Source organism: Myotis brandtii, unplaced genomic scaffold, assembly GCF_000412655.1.
Source record: "Myotis brandtii unplaced genomic scaffold, ASM41265v1 scaffold196, whole genome shotgun sequence".
Lineage (NCBI taxonomy): Eukaryota > Metazoa > Chordata > Mammalia > Chiroptera > Vespertilionidae > Myotis > Myotis brandtii.
This window is the reverse complement of record NW_005357311.1, coordinates 4,113,285-4,123,058: the sequence shown is the minus strand read 5'-3', so window position 1 is coordinate 4,123,058 and position 9,774 is coordinate 4,113,285. Positions and strand designations below refer to the sequence as shown.

The window sequence follows — 9,774 nt, the reverse complement described above, 5'->3', positions numbered from 1 at the left end:
CAGCGGGTGGCATGCGGGGGTCCCCGGGCCGCGCCACGCGGTAAGCCGCGTCCCAAGAGAGAGTTGTGGGACCGAGATGCCAGAGGAGCCGCCCTCGTTTCTCCGCGAGGCCGGGAACCCTCACATCCGAGGCAAACGAGAGATTTCTAGGAGCGCCCGCACAGCCGCACCCCTAACTTGGAGCTGAGAAAATGAACAACAGGCACCCTTAGAAGGCTGGCTGCGCCAGGGAGGGGGTGGTGCCGCGCCGACAGGAGGGCTCTTTTCCTTGGAAGGACAGTGGTGGGGAGCCAGAGGTCCCGAAAGGGGGATATGCTTGCCCTTTGGGCGCTTGCACCCCCATGAGAGTTGACGGGTCAGCCCACAGTTTGGCACTCCCCACCCCCAACCCCCTGTCGATGGAGTCTGTTGTGAGTTGCTGTGACAACAGTGGAGCTGCCATGAGGGGCTTTCAAAACCTCTTACCTTGTCTCCCTGTGCTCAGCTTTCGGGGAGAACAATGGGGGTGGGGGTGGGGGGAGTGTGCAGACAAGGGAATCCAACCTCCTCTCCAAAGAAAGAAATGAGAGGAAGGCACAGCGATGTAAAAATATATCATTAGATCCTACTGTTAGCTGTGCCTTGTCTACCCGCAGCAGTATCAAACATCTCAACTGAGGAGCAATGTCAATATTTAGACTTGGACAAGCCAGAAAGTTAGAAGGGAGCGCCAAGCACGGGGTTTTGACTTGGCTTTGCACGTCAGCACACAAGCTGTGCCTTTCGAGCTGACTGTACACATTGACTGGGGGGAAATGCATGAAGGTTGATATATACACAAAGGCACCCAGACCTTCAGGTCTCAGAAGACCAAGAGTCGCCTTGACTTTGAACTTCTCCCAACCTGCGCTGTTCGCACAGTTCTGTTGGACCCCAGCCAGATGCTCAACCTGAGGTTCCTCTAGTTTGGGGCTCTCCCACCCCCAACCAGGCTGTGTTGCATATTCTACACTGAACTGTGCATCCTCTCTAAACTGCAAAAATGTTGTTATCAGTAGTTTGCATCTTTGTATACCTTCTCTCACTAACAGCAGATATAAATAGCCAATAGTCTGTTTTTGTTTGATCTCAGACAAGCTCTAGGCTTTCCAAACATACACTATGTTTACCAAAAACTCTTTATAAGTTTGGAATTATATTTAGTTTCCAATAACTTTGTAGATGCTGAAGAGAGTCTCTAGTTGCTAGAAAATAAACAAGAGTTCTTTTCAGTGTAAATAACGTCTGCATATTACTCTGCAGGTGGAGTGGGCAGTAAATTATTACATTAAACAAGGTTTCCTCTGAGATTCCTGGATCATATTTGGACATATTAGTGGGAAAGGGTTTAACCAGTCCAATCCAATGCGGAAGACTGAAAAATAATTAGGAAGCACTAAAATCACAGCCAGTATTCTTCTAAACTTGCCCATGGGTTGTTATTGTCCAGAATTTTGAATGTAGTGTAAATTGAAGTACAAAAGTCTGTGTGTGATCAAGAGGTGGAAATAGAAACACAGGTAGTTTAATGGCATTGGCTCAATAACACAACTTATTAACTATTCAAATATAGTTTAATAGAAAAAAAGAATCGTTTGGACTTTTCTTATGATAATATTATCTTTAAAATGTTGTTTTTGAGGAATAGCATGTCTGCCTTTATGACTCTTGTATTGTAAAATGTCTATAAGCTTTTCCTTGTTCCCATCCTTGGGTTTGTGGCCAAATGCTTTTTTTGTAACATACCCAGTGTTCAGAAATATATTTTAACAAATGCTACAAAATGTTATCCTAGCTATTTTAGGATAACATTTCTTTGACCCAAAGAAATGCTACTTTAACACTGGCACCTAGCAAAAGTCAAGCAGATTCTGCCCCTTTTGGGGCCGGGGCGGGGGGAGAAAACAACATATGTTGAAAATTTTAGTAGCTTTTCATGTGCTCCTGGCAAGCAGTAGGATTTATACAGTATCTCTCTCTTTTATGTAGGTAAGTCCAGCTGTAAGCAGAGTGTTTTGTTCTTCACATCCAGCAAGCCAGGTTAGTGTCTTTGTACAAACCCGTGACCACAGATTACATCTTGTGTCTAATTCTGAGCGTGCATTTGAGAACAGGTTTCTTAGTCAATTTGTCTTACAACAATTTGTCTTTGTCATTTTTTAATGGAATCATTTATTAACATAATAACTTCAATGATTATTAAAATTATTCTATTTACTCTGTGAATAAAATGGACCTTGAATCAATTTGTCCTTTATAAGACTTTTTTTATTTGGGGGGGGGATAAAAGTGGTGCCTGAGTAGCTGAGGATACTGAAGATCTAGGTGCTTGATAAATAAGGTTTTACTTCTATTCTAATCTTAGCACTCTAGAGCTGGAAGAAACCTGATAAAATAATAGTTGGCATTTTTTAACATGAACCAAAGTTAAGGTAATGTACTGCATTCTTTGCATTTATGTTCTCATTCTGCATCTAAAAAACTCCCCGTGATGTGGAATTACTCTCTTGATCCCCAAACAACAGGTGAGGAATTGGAAGCTCAGAGAGGTTAGATAATAATTTCAATTCCTAGTTCTAGGCAATGGAAAAAAAATAGAATTGATTTTTAAAAAGTTCTATCTGACTCTAACACCTAATTCTCTAGTTGAAAAAATTGTTCTCCAATAGGGAAACTGGGGCCAAGAAAAGTTAGGTGACTTGCCCAATATAACTTGGTAATTACAGCTCATATCATACAGCTGTTACAAAATAAATGAATTCCATTTTCTAGAATCTAAAATAAAACAGTGGAATAATAGGTATTCATGTCTACTTTCTGGCATGGGACTGTCAAAGATCTAAGTAAGTTTTTATCATGAGATCTCTGGTCTTAAGGATCTTACCAACAAGATTGTAAACATTCATGTATTTAAAAAATTAGGAATAAATCAAGAACATGTATACCAAAAGGCCAAATGGGGGGTCATTGGTACATTGACAAGTTCAACATTTTCCACTCTGTGGGATTACTTTGTCATTGGGGGGAAAATATCCAGTACATATTTTGTATGGATAGATGACAAGTGGGTGAAAGTTTAGGAAAAGATAGAATGTAAAATTTCAACCGAACAGGGAGAGATTTTGCAGTCATCTAGAAACACTAAATTACACTATCTCAGACTCTAAGGTGATACTGCTTCAAAAGCATTGTAAAAAAATAGGCAGTTCAGTCTCATTACTTGGAGGCCTCACTTGGGCTTCATGTAATGGGGTTGGTTTAGAAATTCAGGTGATTTGAATCTGGTTTTTGTGTTTGAATCTGCATAGCATCTTTGAGAAAGCATTGCAATTTGGCATGTTGCTTGAAAGTATTGTATTCCTTTTGGAATTTCAATTTGTCTGAAATATGCCATGTAATGGATTTGGATACATAATAGATAAATCCCAACTAAAGTCCTGAAAATAGCCAATATTTATAGATTAAGTAAGACATTTTTAGTTTTTGCCTAGGTTGATAGTCTTCTCTTCCCCACTCTTCCCTACTTTTTGAAAAAATCATTGGTTACAGTTGTTAATCCTTTTAGACAGGGGTAATAAAAGAAATGGAAACACATTACTAAAGAAAACCTTAATATATCATCTTTTATTAAAGTACGTATTGATATTACCAACTCAAGCTAATAGCCCTAAAAGCTTAATAGTTAAGATATCCTTTTAAGCATTTAAGGGGTGGTTAAAGATGTTCTATAACAGCTTTGTCCTGTAAAAGTTGTTATATAGTGTATCATTATGAAATATATCATAAGAGCATTATTATACTGGGAAGATCACATTACAGGTTGAGGCCTCAGCATCAACTGACATTTGGTCATAGCAACTGCAAATCTATAATTACTTCAAGAGTAAAATTATGCTCTGAATCATATAATGTTAGTACCGCAAGAAATGCTAGAATTTGTGTGATATCTCTAATGATAACTTAATTAGCAGTCATTTTTTGTTTGTTTTTGTTTTGTCTTAGCTTCAGAAAGCTTTAGTTAATGTGCTTGACTTATCTCAAAACATGGCTGAAAACATTTGAAATTTTACTATGTTTTTTGTTCAGAAAATGTTCTTGTATAAAACAATGATTTTTATTTTAAATTATTTTTTTGTTCTCCCTTTTAGAAAATAGGCAGTTCAATTTCATTATTTGGAGGCCTCACTTGGGCTTCATGTAATGGGGTTGGTTCAAAGAATTCAGGTGATTTGAATGTGGTTCTGATGTTCACCTTCTTTTCTCCATCCAAGCTTTGACCAACCTCACAACACCAAAACAAAACTTGGAGAAAGAATAAAAAATAAGTCACAAAAAGTAGTGTAAGTAGAAAGGGATAGGAAGTGGTAGTGAGGTGGTAGTGAAGCAGGAGATGGGGGAAGGGAAAGCTTTGATGGGGTGGTCCAGAGACAGGCACTCAAGTGGATGGGGTGTGTGTAGATTGGTTATTTATATGTCAGCATGAGAATTGTTTGGTTTTTTATTATCTAAACAAAGTGAATCACCTCCTCCTCTTCCTAGAATCTTTTGTTCCTGTGCACATAGGGCAGAAATTGGGCAATGGACAAATAAGACACTAAAATGAAATGTGGGTATAACAGTACTCTTTCCAAATGTCCAAGAACACTCTGGTCTTCAAATACTTTGAGAAAGTTTTATCCACTAAGAGGTGAATTAGAACATTTTGTTTTTTTAAAAAAAGAAAGAGATGCTAAAAGGTCCAGAAGGAGCAATTACATTTTTCTATTCTGCACCTGAATTAATTTATTGCATAGACATGGTTCATGATAAGTTCCCAGTGCTAATGAGTTTACCATCTCAGGTTCCATTTCACTGGAAAATTTCCTTTGAATTGTTACCCAACCATAGTTCCAATCCCTGATGATCTGGAATAACAGCACTGGTTATACTCCTACTAGATTCCAGGCACTTTACTACATTACAGCTCAGGTTCATTATCAATTTCAATTTACACAAGCAAAAAATGGAACTCAGATATGTTAAGTTAAAGAGCTAATAGGAGGTAGAGCTTGGATTTGCACTCAGATCTAAGAACTTGAATATATATTTATTTTTAAAGAACACCTAGAAATATAAACAAAACTTTAAATCATTTTATTCCAGGTTACTCTTGCCAATGGTAGCGTATGGGAGTAAATAATTATTCTTATGTGATTTTTTTAAATTTAATGTAATTTGAATCACATTGGAGGTTTTTCTCAACACATTTGTTAACTCTTCAGGTCATTTCTAATATATTTTGATGGAAGTTTCTATCTTAAATAGTTGAGTCATAGAGGGTTGAATCATGGATCCAGAAAAGTTCTTAAGGATATTTAATCCAACCTCATGTAGGTGAAAAAAACTGCCATCTAGAGAAGTGGTATAACTTACCCACTCTCATAGTTAATAAGTGACACATCTGGAACAGAACCCAGGCTTCTAAGTCCCAGCCCAGGGCTCAATTCTATTATATAACACTGCCAGAAAAATGCCAAGTCTTCCAAACCCTCCAGCTTAGCCAAAATTACAGCTATCAGTATGAAATACATCTGAAACCTAAGATACATCCAGCAATGGGTGATAAATATATATTGTGTACTAGGAGATCCCTCACTTATCTTCATTAACTCCAATATAGAAAAAACCCTTTCCTCCTATTCAGAAGATAACAGCCCCATACTCTGATTCCTGCCAAGCTGTCTTTGTTGAGCAATCTGTGTTAATTAAGTAAGGAGCTATTTAATTTTGTCTGTGGAGCTCCAGATTTTTATTTACTATGTGACATGGCTGAAATACTTCCTTGGACCGCATTTTGCTAGTCTGTAAAATGGGGACCATATCACCTCCTCTAAAGGCTTATGAAGATATTAGGAAATTGCACATGTCGAGCACATAGTAGGTGTCCAGTAAGGGTTAGTTCTCTTCTTACCCTTCCTAGATTATTTCAAGGGAAAATGTTCTAACACATTAGGGCAGTGCTATCATTTTACCCCTAAATGTACTAAAGTCATTTGAATTCGGATATCACAAGGATGGTTGTAGTAACCTTTTTTCTTGGGTAAAAACAGGCATGAGGTCTCTCTGGGTACCAGTGGCCCAGTCGCAATTACATTTGATTTGTTTTCTTCACATTCTAGGGTTGCCAGAGTTTACCTGAATTATTTTACTGTTCCGGTTTCTGCTGCAACTAATCCCAAGTTCCTCTTGGAGATTTATGGCTCGCATTTCCTTCCAGACACTGTTTAAGTAGCTAACGTGTTTTCCCATAGACCTTTGCAGCTCGAAGCAACTACAATATTTTCAACCAAATAGCTAAGAAATATTTCCAGAGACTATTATGGCCAGTAGAACATTTTTGCTTTCAATTTCAAAATATGTGACACTTTCCTGCCACTATCATTTCAATTAACTTGAGCACTGACTGTTGTCTGTGTGCTGGCCCTCTCTTTTCTTTCTGTCCTGTGTTGCTGACTGATATATTGATAGGAAAAGCATGAGCACTACAATTTCCCCCTTTCGCCCTCAGCACTTGATAACTACCCTGGCCTAAATTACATCTCTGGGAAGTGTTTCATCACACTCCTCTCCCAGCTGCCACACTTGGTCATGTGGCACTTGCTGCCCTGCTTTGAAATTTTGGAACCAAGTCTAGGGCAACATGTCCTATTCATCATGTACATGGAGGGAAGCTACTATTGTGATTTTTTTTCTCTGTCTTTTACGTTTTTTCTCCTTCTTAAATTAATAATCCAAGTGGCCTAGAATAGCCTTTATTTTCCTAGTGGCACAGTTTCCCTTTCAATATTTGACAAATGTATATTGCAAGATATAGGTCCTTTTCTTCTGGCTTATGGGTAGCAATTGTGTATTTTCCCCAGGGCTGTGAAGCGGCTAGACTGATTTTAGATGCTTAAAGATCACTAATCGCTAGATTGTCTCTAACCTTATTACTAATCTCAAATTGGTTTTATAAATTTCAGTTCATACCAATGAGTTTATTTTTAAAACTAGAGGCCCGGTGCACAAAATTCATGCAAGAGTAGGCCTTCCTTCCCCTGGGTGCTGGCACCAGCTTCTCTCTGGCACCCGGGACCCGGGCCCTCGCAGCCGCCCCAGCTTCGTCCAGAAGGTCGTCTGGAAGGACGTCAGAAGGATGTCCGGTCTAATTAGCATATTATGCTTTTATGATTATATATCAGAGATGGCGAACCTATGACACACGTGTCAGAGGTGACACACGAACTCATTTTTTTGGTTGACTTTTCGTTGTTAAATGGCATTTAAATATATAAAATAAATATCAAAAATATAAATCTTTGTTTTACTATGGTTGCAAAGATCAAAAAATTTCTATATGTGACACGGCACCAGAGTTAAGTTAGGGTTTTTCAAAATGCTGACACGCCGAGCTCAAAAGGTTCGCCATCACTGTTATAGATAGTGCTTCTCAAACTTGTCAGCATACAGATCACCTGGGCACCTTGATAAAATGCAGATTCTGATTCAGGAGTTCTGGGGGTTAAACCCAAGGTTATTCTCACAAGCTTCCCATTGATGCCAGTGCTATTGGTGTGGGAACCACAGGTTGAATAGTGAGACTCTAAAGTATAATCGTTACTATATCTTATGCCAAAACTCATTACTTATAGGCCCTACAACTCCCACCTTATTTTGTTTGCTTGTTTCTTAAATCATAATAGAGAGTCATGGAATCTTAAACATGGGAGGAATGTAGACAGAGGTGTGCCGGTAAATCAACCAGCTCTCTAGGGGAAAAATGCATTTATGTGCATACATAGTTGATGATAAATTTTACTGACATAAAGAATGTGTGTAGCATACAATTACAAATAATAATAAAATATACAATACTCTTTATTGTAAATTCCATATAGCCCATTGGGTTTCACAGAATGTTTGTTGGTTTTTGTAGAACACTTCTATCCAAAGCCTACCTAGGATACAATTGATGAAAAGGTGTAATTCCCATATAAATGTTGGCTGATAGTTTTCTTTAAGTTAAAATAACAAAGACATATGTCAGAACTGTATACATTCATTAAAAATATGAATGACTTCTTTGCTGAACCAGATAATAGCTTTTAAATACCATAAGGATATTTCCTTAAATATACTATTCACGATGTAGCAGCTACACATATAACACACTTTTAAATTTAGTATCTATTATTAACATTTTTAAAATCATTTTCTTAAGACAGTCAACAGATCAGTAAAGCTATTGTGTAGTGGTTGCTAACTTCTGTGGTGTAAATACTCCCACCATAGCCACTTTCATGCTATCATTCTGACTGAGCATGGAGTTGGGAAGAGATGGGACAGTAGCACACCACTATATAGTATTTCCACCATGCAGATAAAATGGGCATAAATAATGACAAAAATATAGATAACAGTAAAATAATGAGTTTTGAGTATTTAGTACCTTTAGTACATTTTATTTAATCAAAACTTTACATAGTTTAATTCTTAATACCGACCCTACTTTAACAGGCTTGCAAAAATCCTAAAAATGTAACTGGTTCTCATGAGCTAACAGGGACTGGCTCCAGCACACCACTAGATGTAGACCATTGGTCCAGTGATTCTCAACCTTGACTGCACATTGGAACACTCCAGGAAAAATATAACCAACCATCTTAGTAGATCTGCATTGGGGCCCAGGAATCTGAATGTAAAACATTTCATTGAAGTGTATCTCATTTCAAGAAAAATATACATATCATAAGTATACAACTTAAAGAATTTTCACCATCTGCGCACACCCACATAACTGGCACCTACATACAGAAATAGAACATCACCACCAAGAAGGCTTTCTTAAACTCCTATCCAGTCACAACCCAATGGAGGTAAGCACTGTCTTGATTTCTAATACTGTAGATTAGTTTTGCCTGATTTTGTGCTTTTATAAAAACAAAATCTCTTTTGTGTCAGGCTTTCCTCTCCCTCAATATTGCAAATGTGAGATGTAGCCACAATTCATCCATTTTTAGTGCTGTGTAATACTTCATTGTATAAATAGACCTCGATTTCTGATTTATTTATTACTTATTCTACCATTGTTGAGTTGTTGGCTATTATGAATAATGCTGCCAAGAACATTCATGTACAGACAGCAGCAGTATTTAAAACAAAACAAAACAAAACAAAACAAATTCTCCCAGTGGTTCTAATGAGCAGCCAGTCTCTTGACCAACATCTCTATACTTCCTCTCCTTTTATTTCGCATTAGAGGCCCGGTGCATGAATTCATGCACAGGTGGGGTCCCTCGGCCTGGTCAGTGATTGAGGCCTATCAGGCGGCTGTCCAGCTGGGGGGAGGGACCACAGGAGGTTGGCCTGCCAGCTCCCCCACACACCCGGTCGGGGCCCAGGGGGAGGAATCATGGAAGATTGGCCAACAGTGGGGGGGAGGGAAGGGGCCATGGGAGGTTGGCCAGCGGGGGGGAGGGGGTCAGGGCTGCAGGAGGTTGGCCAGGGAGGGGGAGGGACCGAGGGAGGTTGGCTGTGGGAGCGCACTGACCACCAGGGGGAAGCTCCTGCATTGAGCATCTGCCCCCCTGGTGGTAAGTGCTCATCATAGCGACTGGTCAACCAGTGGTTCTGGTAGTTCTGGTCGTTCGGTCCTAATGGTCACTCAGCCTTTTATATATATACTAGGGGCCCGGTGCACAAAAATTTGTGCCCTCGGGGGGGAAGGGGGGGTCCCTC

At 39.0% G+C, this 9,774-nt stretch overlaps 1 protein-coding gene across 9 annotated transcripts in view; it reads left to right on the top strand.

Moving 5' to 3' along the window:
• RHOBTB1 (Rho-related BTB domain containing 1) overlaps positions 1–9,774 on the top strand; it is a 117,504-nt gene that overhangs the window by 50,496 nt on the left and 57,234 nt on the right. For 6 of the 9 annotated variants that reach the window (XM_014538734.1, XM_014538736.1, XM_014538733.1 and 3 more), the window contains one exon: positions 2,008–2,058. The exons of 2 other annotated variants lie outside the window; for them this stretch is intronic. The gene's annotated coding sequence lies outside the window, so the exon portion shown is untranslated. Of the gene's footprint in view, positions 1–2,007; positions 2,059–8,576; positions 8,913–9,774 lie in introns of those variants that run through there. One more of the 9 variants, XM_005865114.2, reaches the window with a different exon arrangement.